The sequence below is a fragment of the Triticum aestivum genome, chromosome 5A (genome assembly GCF_018294505.1).
Source record: "Triticum aestivum cultivar Chinese Spring chromosome 5A, IWGSC CS RefSeq v2.1, whole genome shotgun sequence".
Lineage (NCBI taxonomy): Eukaryota > Viridiplantae > Streptophyta > Magnoliopsida > Poales > Poaceae > Triticum > Triticum aestivum.
The window spans coordinates 113,903,911-113,922,270 of record NC_057806.1 but is presented as its reverse complement, the minus strand read 5'-3'; positions in this window follow the sequence as shown (position 1 = coordinate 113,922,270).

Sequence of the window (18,360 nt, the reverse complement as noted above, 5' to 3'; positions counted from 1 at the left end):
TGATGGAAGGTGGGTGGTTTCAGACCAATGAAGTCGGTGATGGAAACCAAGTTCTTACGCTAATGTGCGGTGTTCTGCTCAATTTGTGCGAGCAAGCGGTTAGTCTCATGCTTGTTCCTCTCGGATGCTAACAAGAACTCTGTCATCACAGGCTGGTCAGGAGGATCCTCATCCCTACCATCTCTGTGGTTCTTGCTATGAGCAACTGAACCTCGGTTAGCAGACGACATCCTGGCACAGAAACCCAGGAAACAAGGATGGAATTAGCATCGACATAGGGATGCGGAATGTAATGCAAAAGCATTGGAAATTCGTGAAATCATATGACAATTCGGCAGCATAACGGCTGTAAATGCTCAAAAGGATTTTGAGACATTCATCAAAGGAATAGCATAATCAATCAACATCATAATATCAACATTCTGGGTCAAACTGAGGACACACGGAAGTAGTAGAACTGTACGGAGACACAACCCAACAATCCTAAGACTTTACGGTTTAGTAACACGTCATCCTGAGAGATAGAGGAGAAGCCTAGACCTTAAGCCTAGACCTTAAGCCTCGTAGAAAAGAAGAGGCTGACTCAGAAAGAATGACATGAGGTAAAGGAGTAAAAAGAGCCTTACGTTCCCTTCCACAATCAATTCCCTTATATAAATAAAGCATTTCTAGAATCAACTTCGACCAGTTTGGCTTGGTAATCCTACAGTCAGCTACATGAAAAGCCATAGGCTAGATGATCACTACCAAGCCAGCCTCCATTGAACGAGCATGTGTGCACCATGTCTCAGCTTCAGAAGCTCAAGATGATCCCGACGTCGTACTGGGTACGCTTCTTTTCAATTGTCACCCAGCTTCAGTTCTGTTCGATACTGGAGCATCCCACTCCTTCATATCTGAAGGTTATGCTCAGTTGCACGACATGTCATTTTGTGATATGCCAACTCCACTAATAATTCAGACTCCTGGTTCCAAATGGCAAACCTCCAAGGTAAGCCATGGTAATGAAATCCTTGTTGACAGACTGGTATTCCTTGCTTCTTTGATATCTCTCAAGTCCGCAGATATTAACATCATCTTGGGTATGGAATGGATGACAACTCATCATGCCAAGATCGATTGTTACACCAGATCTGTTCAACTTATACATCCATCTGGTAAAACAGTCACTGTCTCTACTAGAGTTGCAAGGCGTCAACTCTATTCTCTTAATGCCAGCCCTCTTCCAGACCTTGAAGATATTCAGGTAGTCCGTGACTTCCCGGATATTTTTCCAGAAGAACTGCCAGGTGTCCCACCTGACAGAGATGTAGAGTTTGTCATAGAACTTATCCCAGGAACTGTTCCAATCTCTAGGAGACCATACAAGATGGCACCTTTGGAGTTAGCCGAGCTTAAGAAACAGCTTGATGAGTCCTTGCAAAAGGGTTTCATCCATCCCAATTCTTCTCCTTGGGCTTGTCCTGTCCTCTTCGTCAAGAAGAAGGATGGTATGGATCGGATGGTTGTAGATTATCGTCCCGTTAATTTGGTCACGATAAAGAACAAGTATCCCTTCCTAGGATCAACGACCTGTATGATCAGCTCGCTGGATCCTCAGTCTTTTCCAAGATGGATTTGAGGTTAGGCTACCACCAAATCAAGATCAGAAACGGGGACATCCCCAAAATGGCCTTTGTCACTCATTATGGTCAATACGAGTACACCATAATGTCTTTCGGCCTAACCAATGCTCCAGCTACTTTCTCCCGCTTGATGAGCTCGATCTTTATGGAGTACTTAGATAAGTTCGTCGTGGTTTATCTCGATGATATTCTTATTTACTCGAAGAACGAGGAAGAGCATGTCGAACATCTTTGGCTTGTGTTAGAAAAACTCAGAGAGCATCGCCTTTATGCCAAGTTCTCCAAGTGTGAATTTTGGTTGCCAGAAGTGACCTATCTAGGCCACGTGATCTCCGGTAAGGGCATTGTTGTCAATCCCGAGAGAGTTAAAGCCGTTCTCGATTGGACTCCACCCGAAACGGTCAAGCAAGTTAGGAGTTTCCTTCGTCTAGCCAGTTATTGTCGCCGTTTCGTTGAAAACTTCTCCAAAGTGGCCAAACCCCTCACGGAGCTTCTCAAGAAAGATAAAAGGTTTGAGTGGACCCCATAGTGTGAGCACAGTTTTCAGGAACTGAAAAGACGCCTGACTTCTGTGCCCATACTCGGGCCACCAGATTTCACTAAAGACTTTGTTATCTATTGCGACGCTTCGTGTCATGGACTAGGTTGTATTCTTATGCAGGATCGTCATGTGATTGCCTGTGCATCTCGACAGTTGCATCCACATGAGGAAAATTATCCTACACATGATCTGGAGCTTGCAGCCGTAGTCTATGCACTTAAGACTTGGCGACATTACCTTCTTGGTAACCGTTGCGAAATCTACACTGACCATCAGAGTCTCAAATATATCTTCACCCAACCGGATCTGAATCTCAGACAGAGATGTTGGTTGGAGTTGATCTCGGATTACGACTTAGGAATCACCTACACCCCAGGCAAAGCCAATGTCATGGCTGATGCTTTAAGTCGTAAATCCTATTGCAACAACCTCATGTTGCAACAATGTCAACCACCCCTCCATGAGGAATTTTGTAAGCTTAACCTTCACATAGCTCCTCATGGTTCCCTTTCTACCTTGGTGGCGAAACCTACCCTTACAGATCAGATCATAGAGGCTCAGAAGCATGATACGGGAATTTCCCGGATCAAGAAGAATATTTCCAAGGGAGTTGTTGGCTGTTTCTCTATGGATGAACGAGGTGTTGTTTACTTTGGTAACCGTTTGGTGGTTCCCAAATGTCAACAGATGCAGCAACTGGTCCTTAAGGAGGCCCATGAATCCCCTCTCACCATTCATCCCGGTAGTACAAAGATCTATCAGGACCTACGCCAGAGGTTCTGGTGGACTAGGATGAAGAGAGAAATTGCTCAGTATATTGCCAGCTGTGACGTTTGTCGTCGCGTTAAGGCAGAGCATCAAAGACCTGCTGGCACCCTTCAACCTTTAGCTATTCCCGAGTGGAAATGGGACGAAGTTGGTATGGACTTCATCACCGGCTTTCCCAGGACCAAGAAAGGAAATAATGCTATCTTCGTAGTCATCCCCGTTCGCATTCTGGATCGAGCAGAGCGTGTCACTCGACGTCATAACATCAAGTTTCTCAAGGTTCAGTGGTCTCATCATGCCGAGAGAGAAGCTACTTGGGAGCGAGAAGACCGCCTTCGACTTGAGTACCCTGCTTTTTTTCCGCCAACTCCTGAATCTCGGGATGAGATTTTTCCGAGTGGGGGCAAGTTGTCACATCCCTAGTTCTGGTATGATCCTAGGCTTGCTTTGTGCATCATGTTTAAATTTCAAATGAAATTGAAATGGGGATTTGTGAAACCTCAGAATCATTCCTGAAAATGACCCAAGTAAAAATTGCTCCAAAAGGGTCCAAGGAAATGCTCATGTTGCTCTCTGAAAATATTGGATAGAGATAAAAATCAAACCAATATTTTAAAGAGCTCATAAGTATTTATTTTGGGCATTTAGAATTAATCCAGTATTTATTTGCGTTGGATAAATATTTATATATATATAAAAAATATTGTCCAATAATTCTGAATTTTGGTGAGGGGCTTTGGATTAATTCCTTAAGTCCCTGCAAAATTTGGCAGAATTAAATAAAATGATTTGGTATTTTTATCAAGTCAAAACAACTGACAGAAATTAGAAACCAGAAAGAATTGGAGAGGATAGAGAGAGAATACCTCACCTGGGCCTTACCTGTGTCGACCTAGCACTGTTGGCGCAGGCCAAGTCATCGCCTACCTCCTGCCAGGAGGACGGTGCGCGTGTTCCCGACGCGCGCGTGCATGCGCCGGCCACCTCCTCCCTCCCTGCCTGCCTGGCTCCTTCCCGGAGCGCCTAGACGACACCACGGAGACGCCCTTGACCCCATGTGTCTCTCCCGTCTCGCTCTGGACCCCTCCCCCTTCTCTGCTCTCTTTCTCACGCACGCCCAAGCGCTGCCGTCACCGCCGCACGCCGCTGCCGTGCCCACCGCCACGGCCTCACCTCCCCGTCGTGCTCAGAACCTCCGCCACGTCGCCGGCTACCTCCTCGTCGAACCACGCACCTCCGGACGGCCTCCATCGTCGCCATCGCCATCATCTTTGCCACCGGCTGCCCGAGATCACCGACGACGCTCCGGCCGCACCAGTGCTTCCCCGAGCTCGTTGACGCCTCCGCTCGATCCGCCATGAGCTCTACTTCGTTTCCCCCTCCTCCCCGTGCTCGTTTGCCCCGTCCAGCTAGCTCAACCACCGCGCCCGCGAGCTCCTTGTCGCCGGCCATGGGGCCACGATGGCCATAGCCCGAGCCAGCCACTCCCGCGCGTGTCACCGTGCTCCTAGTGACGCCAGGAGGCCGTAGAGCCTCTCCGCTCTCTTCCCCATGCACCGCAGCCCTTGCCCGCACTTGGCCGTGCTCCGGCCGCCGCCCCGAGCTTCGCTCCGGCGAGCTCCGGCCACCCCCGCATCTCCCACTTGCTCCTTTAGGTGCGGACGAGCACGGGCTACGCCCTGGTGCTCTCCGCCGTCCTTTTGGTCGCCGGAACGGTGATCCCGAGCCCCTCCGCCGCGTTCGGCCTCGCCGGCGGCTAAACGCCGGTTGGGTTGACCGGTCTAACCCCCCAGTTGACCTGGTGTTTGACTACCCAGGGTCAATGATAGGTGGGGCCCGGCCCTGCTAAATGTTTCTGTTAGGATTAGTTTAATATCTAATTAACACTGTTAACTAACTATGACACTGACGTGTGGACCCCACACATCAGGTTTGACCAGTCAGCGATGTTGACTTGCTGACACAAGCATGATGCAGTGTTGACGCAATATGCTATTTTCTGGATTTAAAATAAATTAGGAAATTCCAGAAAATGTTATAAACTTCAAAAATTCATAGAAATTAAACCATAGCTCAGAATGAAATAAATTATATATGAAAAATCATCAAAAAAATGCAAGGAATCCATATATGCTAGTTTCATTCATGAAAAACTAACTTATACTTGTTGTATAAGTGAAAACGTAATAATGGCATGTTATATACTTAATTTGGGGTTTGCATATGAACCCTTGGTTCATATGGACTTCAACCAAATTGATGCTCGATGAATTAGGGAAAATCATAGCATCTTTGAAATGTCATCTTCATGCATCATATTGTTGCATATGGTTGATAATTGATTGCTGGCACCGTCCCCTCTCGATAGGTTCTACTTCAGAAGGTGTCCCGAGTACCTGTCTGAGGAGCAGTGCTTCTTTGTGGATCTATCAGGCAAGCAAACCCCCTTGAGCATCTCGATAAATCCCACTCTCTCGCTCCTGCTCCTTTTACTGCATTAGGACAACAACGATTCAAACTGCTACTTCCTGCTGCGGTAGCTGAACCCATTCCTCTGCATGACCTGTCATTGCCACAGTAAATAGTTGAAACCCACTAGCATGAGTAGGAGTTGCTTGAGCCTTGATGTGCCTGCTCATCCATGCTAGTTTTTCTTTATGCCATCTATGCTTAGAGTTGCCTCAGGTCTGATTCATCGGAATGAATCGGAGTGGTGAACATGTCCTACCGATAAAGGCTAAGTGTGTGAACACGTTTTGGTAAAGGTAGCGATGAGAGGCCATGTAGGAGTACATGGTGGGTTGTCTCATTGGAACCGTCCCTAAGCACTGAGTTCTGTGTATGTTATCCAAGTCCTGTTACTACCACACATTGGGTTCCGGTCATCCGGCCCCTCTCGGCTTATTAATCCGCTTGATCTCTGTCCAGGAGTTCCAACTAGTTTCTGGCGTTTGTAGGTAGTGCTACTTGTCTACCAGGTGGTGTCCGACGGGACGGGCTTGGGACAGACTAGGCACCGTGGCACGGTGTACCAAGTGGCACCCGGATGGTGGGCTTGGGAACCCTGCACACATCGTTTGGGGCCGTGAGCGACACCCCGGCCGGATCTCCTTGAGGATGGAACCCGAATAGGCGATAAACCTGGACGAGAGACTTGTGTGGTTAGTCAGGTCGTGGCCGACACCCTCGCCCGGCTTCCGCTTGAAGGTTGCCGAGGTACATGACGTGTACAGGGCTATAAGTGGCGAGACCGTGTGTGAAGAAGTACACCCCTGCAGGGTCAACATTATCTATTCGAATAGCCGTTTTCATCGGATATGGAAACTTGGAGGACTTATGTAGTACATAGACAACTTGAAGTGGATACTCAAAAATCCGCAAGATAAGCGTGAGTGCTATGGATGGCCTTCTCGTAGGGAGACGGGAACGGATCCATAGTGGAGTTTTGATATGGTGAATATGTGGACTCGTGTGCATCTTCTCACCTCAAAGAAGTTTCTGATACTCGTAGTATAGGTTAGCCACTGAGTCAAAGCTGGCTTGCTGCTGTTAAACTCCACTACCCCCTTTGGTGATAATGTTGCATATGTAGATAGTTCTGATGTAAGACTTGTTGAGTACCTTTGTACTCACGTTTGCTTATTTATGTTTTGCAGTTGGTTACACTAGTGGCTTTGACGAGTAGCTTGTTTCCCAGCTACGATCTTGTACCCTTGGGAGAGTCGTGTTTAGTTAGGCTTCTTTGTCTTTTCCTTTTGTAGTTGTCTGTACTCAGACATGTAATGCTTCCGTTGCTTGTATGCTCTGAATGATGGGTCATGAGACCCCTGTTTGTATTGAATGCTATGTGGCTCTTCTGGGCCTTTATTTATATGAGTTTGAGTTATGTTGTGATGCCATGTTGTACAACACATACTTGCATGTTATGCATACGTGTAATGTGCATTGCTATGTGTGGGATCCAACAACCTAGTTGTTTACCTCTGATAGCCTCTCTTATGGGGAAATGTAGTCTTGTGCTTCCATGAGCCATAGTAGTCCGCTACAGCCCGGTTCATCGGAGTCCTGCTAGCCCAGCACTACTACTCCGGAACACTTGACTGGCCGGCATGTGATTCACTTCGTTCCTGTGTCTGTCCCTTCGGGGAAATGTCACGCGGTGACATCCGGAGTCCTGCCTAGCCTGCTACAGCCCGGGTTCCCGGAGTCCTGTTAGCCCATTGCTACAGCCCGGATTCATACGCTGTTAACCGACATGCTCGACGTTGATTCATGTATGCCTATCCCTGTAAGTTAGTGCTACTTTGGGTTCACGGCTAGTCATGTCGGCCCGGGTTCTCTGTCATATGGATGCTAGCGACACTATCATATACGTGAGCCAAAAGGCGCAAACGGTCCCGAGCCAGGTAAGGTGGCACTCGTGGGAATACCTTGCGTGAGGCCGCAAAGTGATATGAAGTGTTACATGCTAGATCGGTGTGACTTAGGATCGGGGTCCCGACATCCTGGGTATTTGATACCGGTGCGGTTGCTCACATTTGTAACTCAAAGTAGGAGCTGCAGAATAAACGGAGATTGGGGAAGGACGAGGTGACAATGCGCGTCGGGAATAGTTCCAAGGTCGATGTGATCGCCGTCGGCACGCTACCTCTACATTTACCTACGGGATTAGTTTTAAACCTCAATAATTGTTATTTAGTGCCATCTTTGAGCATGAACATTGTATCAGGATCTCGTTTAATACGAGATGGCTACTCATTTAAATCCGAGAATAATGGTTGTTCTATTGTCACATCCCTAGCTTCTGGCATTGCTCTAGCCTAGCCTCATGTGTGCATCATGTCTATATTTTTGAAACTTGAATTGAGGAATGTTGGAAGCCTCAAAACCCTAAATAAAAGAGGGGCAAAAACCCTGGAAATCTCATTCATTGCTCCAAAGTGCTCCTCTTAAATGTTTGATAATTTTTGGTAAGGGTTCTGGTCCCAACCAAAATATTGAACATTTTTAAGGATTTATTCTTGGGACTTTGAATTTAAATCTTTAGCTATTTGAATTTGAATTATATTCATATAATTAGAATATAATTTAAATACCCCCTGAAATATTTTATAAGCTTTTGGAAAAGTCCATCTAGCATTATAAAATATTCAGAGGAGTTTTTGGCATTGTTTGAATTATTTTAAAATTCAAAACAGTGGCAAAATAATTTAAATAAAACAAAAACAGAATGAAACAGAACAAAAATAAAAAGAGGGAGAAGGACATACCTGGCCTCACCCGTGCAGCCACCAGCCGGCCCAGCTCCCCCCCTGGCCGGCCCAGCCCACCAGCGCCTCCCCTGTCGCCTTCCTCCTCTGCCAGGAGGACGGGCACGCGCCCGGCGCGCGCGGCCACGCGCCCCGGCCACCTCCTCCCTGCTTCGGCCACCTCCTGCCTCCCTGCTTGCCTCCACTACTCCCTGGAGACGCCACGCGGCCCCCACGAACTTCCTCACTCTCTCCCGAGCTCTTCCCCTCCTCTGTTTCCCTCTCCCTCTCGTGCCGAGCGCAGCCGTCGCCACCGACGCTGTTCGCCGCGGCCACCGACCACCCCTCGCCTCGCCGATGCCTCCAGAAGAACCGCCGCACCCTCTTCTTCGTCTCCACCAACCCATGTGACGCCGGAAGCCCCGGAGCGCCGTCCCCGACGTCTTCTTCCTCCTCGGGCCACCGAGATCGCCGGCGACCTCCCGTCGTCACCAGCCCCTCCCCGAGCTCGCTGACCTCCTCTACGGCACCGCTGTGAGCTCCTACGCCTCCCCTCCCTCTTTCCCCCTTCGATTTCGCCCTGTAGCTTCGATTCCACCGGAGCCGCGAGCTCGGCTCCGCCGGCGATGTCGCCGCCGTCGTTGCAGGTCACCAAACTCGCGTCCGAGCACGACCCCGAGCTCGTGGATCTCCCAGGAGCCCGCCCAGCCTCTCAGCTCGCTCGCTCGCTAAGCGTAGCCCCGTGCCCGCGCTGGCCCGAACTCCGGTCGCCGCCGCGGACCCCGTTCCGGTGAGCTCGAGCCACCTCAGCCCCTGCCGCTTGCACAAATGGATGCGGGCGACTCCCAGCTACGCGTAGAGCCCCTCAGTCGCCGTTTTGGTCGCCGAAGGAGCGTTTCCGACGCCCTCCGCCGTTGCTGGCGTCGCCGGCGACAAGCCGCGGGTCAACTCCGGCGGGTTTGACCCGGGGGTTTGACCCCTGACGTGTGGGCCCAGGCGCCTGCCTAATTAGTATTAGGTTAATTAGTGTTAATTAATTTAGTTAATTAGGTGAGCCACTGACATGCGGGCCCCGCCCGGCTAACTAAGTTAGTTAGGGCTAACTAACCCGGTTAGTTGACTGGGTCACTGACCAGTGGACCCCACTGGTCAGGTTTGACCTGGTCGACGCCTTTGACCCTGCTGACGTCACTATTACGTCATGCTGACGCAGTATTTGTTCTGGAATTTAAATAAATCCTAAAATGATTTATTAATTTCAGAAAATAGCTAAAACTTCAATAAATCATAGAAAATTAACCGTAACTCCAAATTAAATAAATTATATATGAAAAATTATCAGAAAAATTCAAGGAATCCATCTGTACCATTTTCATGCATGTTAGAACAACTTATCACTACTGTTTAGGACAAATGAAGTGAATGGCATTTGAATAATCACATATGGAGTTTGAATTTGAATTTTATATTCAAACCAACTTCATTTAATCTGTTGCTAGTTGCATTAGCCCAAAACACCTTCATATTGCCATGTCATAGCATGCATCATATTGTGCATTGCATTGATTGTGTTCCTTTCTGTGTTGCCGGTATTTGTCCCCTCTCGATAGACGTGATACCGATGATGTGATCGTTGACACTGATGAAGACTCAATGTTATCTTCAGAAGTGCCAGGCAAGCAAAACCCCCTTGTTCATTCCGATACAATCCTACTCTCTCGCTCCTGCTCTCTTTTACTGCATTAGGACAACATCGATTCATCTGTTACTTGCTGCGGTAGCTGAACCCCTTTATCCTCTGCATGACCTGTCATTCCACAGTAAATAGATGAAACCCACTAGCATGAGTAGGAGTTGTTTGAGCCCTGATGTGCCTACTCATTCATGCTTGTTTGTCATGCCTGCTACTGCTTAGAGTTGAGTCAGGTCTGATTCATCGGGGATGAATCAGAGGTGTGTGAACATGTCCTACTGTGTGTGAGCTAAGTGTGTGAACACGATTTGGTAAAGGTAGCGGTGAGAGGCCATGTAGGAGTACATGGTGGGTTGTCTCATTGCAGCCGTCCTCAGGAACTGAGTTCTGTGTTTGTGATCCATGATTCAGCTACTACCACGCATTGGGCCCGAAACCAATGGACCCTCTCGGCTTCTTGATCACCCTTGTCCTCTGTCCAGGAGTTGCAAGTAGTTTCTGGTGTTTGTAGTATGCTGGAGGCCGTGGACAGCGCTGACCGTAGGGGTGGGCTGTGATGCGGTAGGCACGTGGCCGGGTAAACCGGGCACCCGTTTGGTGTCACGGAACCCTGTACACATCGTTTGGGGCTGTGAGCGAAACTCCGGCCGGATCTCCTCATGGATGGAACCCGAATAGGCGATAAACCTGGACTAGAGACTTGAGTGTTTAGGTAGGCCGTGGCCGACACCCACGTTGGGCTTCCGCTTGAAGGTTGCCGAGTACATGTCGTGTAAACGACGGTAAGTGGTGAGAGCGTGTGTGAAGAAGTACACCCCTGCAGGGTTAATATGATCTATTCGAATAGCCGTGTCCGCGGAAAAGGACTTCTGGGTTGCTTATATCAGTTCATAGACAAGTGAAAGTGGATACTCTAAAATACGCAAGATAAGCGTGAGTGCTATGGATGGCGTTCTCGTAGGGAGACGGGAGCGGATCCATAGTGGTGTATTGATATGGTGAATATGTGGACTCGTGTGCGCCACCTCAAAAGAGTTGCTTGCAGTCGTAGTTCAGGATAGCCACCGAGTCAAAGCTGGCTTGCTGCAGTCAAACTCCACCATCCCCTTTGTTGATAATGATGCATATGTAGATAGATCTGATGTAAGTCTTGCTGGGTACATTTGTACTCACGTTTGCCTATTTTATGTTTTGCAGAGAGACTTCAGTCTCACTAGTAGTTCCGCGTGGACTTCGACGTTTAGCTTGATACCTCAGCTACGATCTTGTGCCCTCGGCAGGATCTGATAGATAGTCAGGCTTCTCAGCCTTTTTCATTTATAGATGTCTGTACTCAGACATGATAGCTTCCGCTTGTGCTTTGACTTGTATGCTCTGAGTGTTGGGTCATGAGACCCATGTTTGTAATATCTCGCTCCTCGGAGCCTATTGAATAAACTACTTGAGTCGTAGAGTCATTTTGTGATGCCATGTTGTATTGCACATATCGAGCATATTGTGTGTATGTTATTGAAATGCTTGGTATGTGTGGGATCTGACCATCTAGTTGTTTATCTTTAGTAGCCTCTCTTACCGGGAAATGTCTCCTAGTGTTTCCACTGAGCCATGGTAGCTTGCTACTGCTCCGGAACACTTAGGCTGGCCGGCATGTGTCCTTCTTCGTTCCTGTGTCTGTCCCTTCGGGGAAATGTCACGCTTTGAGTACCGGAGTCCTGTTAGCCCGCTACAGCCCGGTTTACCGGAGTCCTGCTAGCCCAGTGCTACAGCCCGGACCCACTTGCTGATGACCGACACGTTCGAAGCTGGGTCATGGATGCCTGTCCCTGTAAGTCTGTGCCACTTTGGGTTTACGACTAGCCATGTCAGCCCGGGCTCCTTATCATATGGATGCTAGCGACACTATCATATACGTGTGCCAAAAGGCGCAAACGGTCCCGGGCAAAGGTAAGGCGACACCCGTGGGAATACCGTGCGTGAGGCCGCAAAGTGATATGAGGTGTTACATGCTAGATCGATGTGGCATTGAGTCGGGGTCCTGACAGCGTTGGTATCAGAGCTTGACTGCCTGTAGGATTACCAAGCCAAACTGGTCGAAGTTGAGTCTAGAAATTCTTTAGTTATGTAAGGGAATTGATTGTGGGATGGAACGTAAGGCTCTTTTTACTCCTTATACCTCATGCCCTTCTGATCTGAGTCATCTTCTCTTCTACGGGGATTAAGAACTAGGCTATCTCTTCTTTCTATTAGGATCACGTGTTACTAATCCGTAGACTTATAAGATTGTTGGATTTAAGCCTCAGTTCAGTTCCTACTACTTCCGTATGTTAATTGTTGATCTCGAAACCTTGATATTGTGCTTCTGAGTGGTTATGCCACCATTTTTGTGAATGTCTCAAATCTTTTCTGAGCATTTACAGCCGTTATGCTGTCCGAGTCATCCCAGGTTTCTAATAGTCTGATGCATTTGCAAATCCCTTCCTTCCTGTTTCCGATGTTCCCATGGGCCAGATTAACCACACTAATCGGTGAGTTGAGGTAATTATTGCCTTGACATATATGTTGGAGATATTATTATGACCCTAGGTGTTTTAGGGAGTCACCTAGTAATCTAGCAATGTTTTGTGTCCCAGTGTGATGATTCTGGCTTTTATTCTCGAAAGCATCCCGTGATGCTACTTAGTAGTAGGTATTCTACTCCTGGGTTCTGAACCCGAGATTCACTCTACCTACTTCATGTTGATAGTAATTGCTAGTGCCTTTAGGATATTAGTAACCTTTGCGATAGTCCTTGAAGTCCGTGGTATCTTCTTCTTCCAAATACCATGAACTACTTATGGCAGAAGTTCTCGTTGAACTGAAATATCACAACAGGATTATCTTGAGGAGTTCTCCATTCATAAATCGTGACTCTGCCAGTTCTACCTTTCTGCATGGGTTATCCGGAAGAAATATGTTGAACTTGGTTCGACATACTAATCTATGCATCCACAACTCAGAAAATTATATGTTCCTTTGAGTTGTTCTCTTTAGTTGCATTCTGACCCTCGTCTATCAATTGATAGTCAAGAGTATGCGTGCGTTCGTTTATCGATGCCTATTACTCTTGTGGTCCGTCAAGCCATTCTATCCGGAATGACTAGGAGAAACAAACTCCAGTACCTCACCCATATCCAGGATTGGGGTCAAAGAAGTTGTGCTCCGCAGATCAAATTGCTAATCCAGCTTTTGTTCTGCTCTACCTTGGAGTATTACATATTTTATATCGAGATTGTTATAGGAATTGCACACCATCCTATGAACTCTTGTACAGTGATACTTCTTGCCATCACTGTTCATTCCTCGGTTCCTGTGTTATCGTAACCGGAATACCGACAAATGAATTGTGATGTGTGAAATCAATACTCCCAGCAACCTCGTTGCTTGGTAGTTAAAGGACAATAATTTCATTCTTAGTGTGTTGGTTATTGAATCATCATTCTAAGATTGATCGTGCTACCTAGTCCATTCTCCTGGTTCACTCCTCGATCGATGAGTTAGGATTATTTCAAATTCTTACTCTATTGATCATATCGTCTAGCCCTGAAAAGCAAGATTGTTCTCGAGCTTAGTAACATACCGGTGGCTCGTGATTCTCTGAATATCTTCTCAGAAGTATTACCAGGTCGTCACCTGACCGTTATGTTGAGCTCGTGATCAAGTTGGTTTCTTGTGAACCACCCTTTCTCCAAGAATCTGTGTTAGATATCCCTGAGCTAGTTGGTTAAGCTAGACAACAACTTGGAGAGTTGGAAGATAAAAGCTTGTCTGACTTAGTTCGTTCCAAAAGGATATTCTTGTGTAGTGTGTGTTGAAGAAAGACGGTATCTTCATCGATTGGTCCCTGTGATCAGTTGCTAGACCTATTGTCTTATCAATCCTTTGATTTGAGTGTGGGCTGTCGTCAAATCAAATCAATACCAATGGTGCTCGTAATGTTGTCTTGTTCGTGGTTGATCCCTCGAGCATACACCATTACATCTTTGGCCTGACCAATGCTATCACTTGTTCACTTAACTATGGAATTCCTTTTAAAAGGAAACCCAGATGAATTGTTGTTGAGCCCATTGACAACATCCTTATCTCCTCCATAATTTTGTTGAACATTAAGCTAGTGTTGGAAACTTTTGAAAGCATTTTCTTCATGCTAGCTCATGAAGTATTTGTTGATGAAAGGAGTGACTTCCTTTTATACACGTGCATTTGGTGAAAGTTGCCGCCGTGAATTTGAGAAAGTTAGTTTTGCTTCCTCTGGAATCATCCCAAGTCAGTCATGCATACGTGCGAAGTATTCTGTGGTCTGGAGATTTGCAACCTCCATTCTATATGTATATCCTAGCACACCAAGCCACTGATTGAGTTGTTCAAAGATAAAGGAGTCTGTCCAAGGTGAACTCTTTGGACTTCCACGCGTGGAGACTTCGATGTCATTAATGATGGTTCCCCCTCCTGAACTCGGTAGTGTTTTATTATAAGACTACCTTGTGATCATGCTTGTCTTGGACAACATGTTCACATGTTTGTAGCAGAACCAGCTCATGTTTTGGAGCTTGCTATCGTAGTTCATCTCCCGAGAATCCCGCAACGTCATCTCGTCGATTTGTGTTGCAAACTTTCATTTTCTTCCTAGACTCGATGAGTCTGGAATATCCTGACACCAACCAGATCTGAATCTCAGGCAGATATGATGGTTTGGAACATTTCCCAAGAACTATAATATTGGTCCCTCGATAACCGGTAAAGTGGATGTCGTGGCCAGCACCACCCAGCCGAAGGACCTATTATTGTGGTATCTTGATTGAAGCAGTTGGCCACCTTCCCATAAGGACTTCGTAGGATTTACTTCCTAGTTGTGCCTTATGATTATTGTGTTCCCGATGTCCGACCTTTTACTTGATGTTCTAGTTATCAAACCATATCTATGAATGGGATACACTAGCACGTCAAGGAGAACATTAGAAGCGGAGTGCTAAATGTCTCTCGGTCGATCATCCAGATTTTATTTGCTTAGCCTCGCTAAGGTGAGATCTGAGAAAGTGTTATCCTCCTTCGCATCTGCATCGTCCATCGCTATTCATCATGGTAGTATGTTGTGTTGTCATCACCCTTGACGCGGTTGTTGATAAAACCTTGATGATTGTGGAATTGCTCAAGTTCTTGAGAGCACGCACAAGCGCTACGTGTTATCATCGGCACTAGCTGGGATTGCCCCAGATTTCCTCGGTTATGCTATAACCATTCCAATAGTGGAATAACTCTCTATTGTTGAGCCTCTCCCCAGTTACTAGAATCATTCCCAGCATTTGCATTTTGTTCCCAGCTTGCACCACCAATGTCCCCTCCATTTCCGGTGATAAGCAAAAATCGTCCATTACGTTGTCTTCAACAAGGTAATCCACATCATCCAAGTTTGAGTATGCCATTCTACTGACCCCCTCCAAACGATCGCTCGAGAATTGCCTTAGGCTGGTTTAAAGAGTTTCAATGATCTCTGAATCAAAAGTAATTCTTTTTGCCACTTAAGGGGATATCTCTACGAGTCACCTTCCCTAAGGTGTATCGTTGTGGTTTCATGGCAACTCAACTTCTCGCTACGTTGACAATCGATTACCACCTTCTTAGGTGTGGGATCGTTGTCTACCTAGTGAACTCTCGTCATCTGTTCCACTCCATTTCTTCAAATCTGTGCTTCGTCTCTCAGCTTGAGGGATATTGTTATGTCTCAGTCCGTAAGTTGTTCGATCTTCGAGGAGATCGACCCTTCTAGAGTCTCCTTCTTCCCTCCATGTCATGTTGACAGGAATTCTCAGAGCAAGACTTCAAGACGATGATGGTGATCGAATCTACGTTCCTATGAAGTGCAACCTGGATCGTGAAGATTATACTAGTTGCGTTTCCCCTTCACCTTACCCTATGCTTGAATCTCGAGACGAGATTCTTGTTTAGTGGGGGTGAGTTGTCACATCCCTAGCTTCTGGCATTGCTCTAGCCTAGCCTCATGTGTGCATCATGTCTATATTTTTGAAACTTGAATTGAGGAATGTTGGAAGCCTCAAAACCCTAAATAAAAGAGGGGCAAAAACCCTGGAAATCTCATTCATTGCTCCAAAGTGCTCCTCTTAAATGTTTGATAATTTTTGGTAAGGGTTCTGGTCCCAACCAAAATATTGAACATTTTTAAGGATTTATTCTTGGGACTTTGAATTTAAATCTTTAGCTATTTGAATTTGAATTATATTCATATAATTAGAATATAATTTAAATACCCCCTGAAATATTTTATAAGCTTTTGGAAAAGTCCATCTAGCATTATAAAATATTCAGAGGAGTTTTTGGCATTGTTTGAATTATTTTAAAATTCAAAACAGTGGCAAAATAATTTAAATAAAACAAAAACAGAATGAAACAGAACAAAAATAAAAAGAGGGAGAAGGACATACCTGGCCTCACCCGTGCAGCCACCAGCCGGCCCAGCTCCCCCCCTGGCCGGCCCAGCCCACCAGCGCCTCCCCTGTCGCCTTCCTCCTCTGCCAGGAGGACGGGCACGCGCCCGGCGCGCGCGGCCACGCGCCCCGGCCACCTCCTCCCTGCTTCGGCCACCTCCTGCCTCCCTGCTTGCCTCCACTACTCCCTGGAGACGCCACGCGGCCCCCACGAACTTCCTCACTCTCTCCCGAGCTCTTCCCCTCCTCTGTTTCCCTCTCCCTCTCGTGCCGAGCGCAGCCGTCGCCACCGACGCTGTTCGCCGCGGCCACCGACCACCCCTCGCCTCGCCGATGCCTCCAGAAGAACCGCCGCACCCTCTTCTTCGTCTCCACCAACCCATGTGACGCCGGAAGCCCCGGAGCGCCGTCCCCGACGTCTTCTTCCTCCTCGGGCCACCGAGATCGCCGGCGACCTCCCGTCGTCACCAGCCCCTCCCCGAGCTCGCTGACCTCCTCTACGGCACCGCTGTGAGCTCCTACGCCTCCCCTCCCTCTTTCCCCCTTCGATTTCGCCCTGTAGCTTCGATTCCACCGGAGCCGCGAGCTCGGCTCCGCCGGCGATGTCGCCGCCGTCGTTGCAGGTCACCAAACTCGCGTCCGAGCACGACCCCGAGCTCGTGGATCTCCCAGGAGCCCGCCCAGCCTCTCAGCTCGCTCGCTCGCTAAGCGTAGCCCCGTGCCCGCGCTGGCCCGAACTCCGGTCGCCGCCGCGGACCCCGTTCCGGTGAGCTCGAGCCACCTCAGCCCCTGCCGCTTGCACAAATGGATGCGGGCGACTCCCAGCTACGCGTAGAGCCCCTCAGTCGCCGTTTTGGTCGCCGAAGGAGCGTTTCCGACGCCCTCCGCCGTTGCTGGCGTCGCCGGCGACAAGCCGCGGGTCAACTCCGGCGGGTTTGACCCGGGGGTTTGACCCCTGACGTGTGGGCCCAGGCGCCTGCCTAATTAGTATTAGGTTAATTAGTGTTAATTAATTTAGTTAATTAGGTGAGCCACTGACATGCGGGCCCCGCCCGGCTAACTAAGTAGTTAGGGCTAACTAACCCGGTTAGTTGACTGGGTCACTGACCAGTGGACCCCACTGGTCAGGTTTGACCTGGTCGACGCCTTTGACCCTGCTGACGTCACTATTACGTCATGCTGACGCAGTATTTGTTCTGGAATTTAAATAAATCCTAAAATGATTTATTAATTTCAGAAAATAGCTAAAACTTCAATAAATCATAGAAAATTAACCGTAACTCCAAATTAAATAAATTATATATGAAAAATTATCAGAAAAATTCAAGGAATCCATCTGTACCATTTTCATGCATGTTAGAACAACTTATCACTACTGTTTAGGACAAATGAAGTGAATGGCATTTGAATAATCACATATGGAGTTTGAATTTGAATCTTGTATTCAAACCAACTTCATTTAATCTGTTGCTAGTTGCATTAGCCCAAAACACATTCATTTTGCCATGTCATAGCATGCATCATATTGTGCATTGCATTGATTGTGTTCCTTTCTGTGTTGCCGGTATTTGTCCCCTCTCGATAGACGTGATACCGATGATGTGATCGTTGACACTGATGAAGACTCAATGTTATCTTCAGAAGTGCCAGGCAAGCAAAACCCCCTTGTTCATTCCGATACAATCCTACTCTCTCGCTCCTGCTCTCTTTTACTGCATTAGGACAACATCGATTCATCTGTTACTTGCTGCGGTAGCTGAACCCCTTTATCCTCTGCATGACCTGTCATTCCACAGTAAATAGATGAAACCCACTAGCATGAGTAGGAGTTGTTTGAGCCCTGTTGTGCCTACTCATTCATGCTTGTTTGTCATGCCTGCTACTGCTTAGAGTTGAGTCAGGTCTGATTCATCGGGGATGAATCAGAGGTGTGTGAACATGTCCTACTGTGTGTGAGCTAAGTGTGTGAACACGATTTGGTAAAGGTAGCGGTGAGAGGCCATGT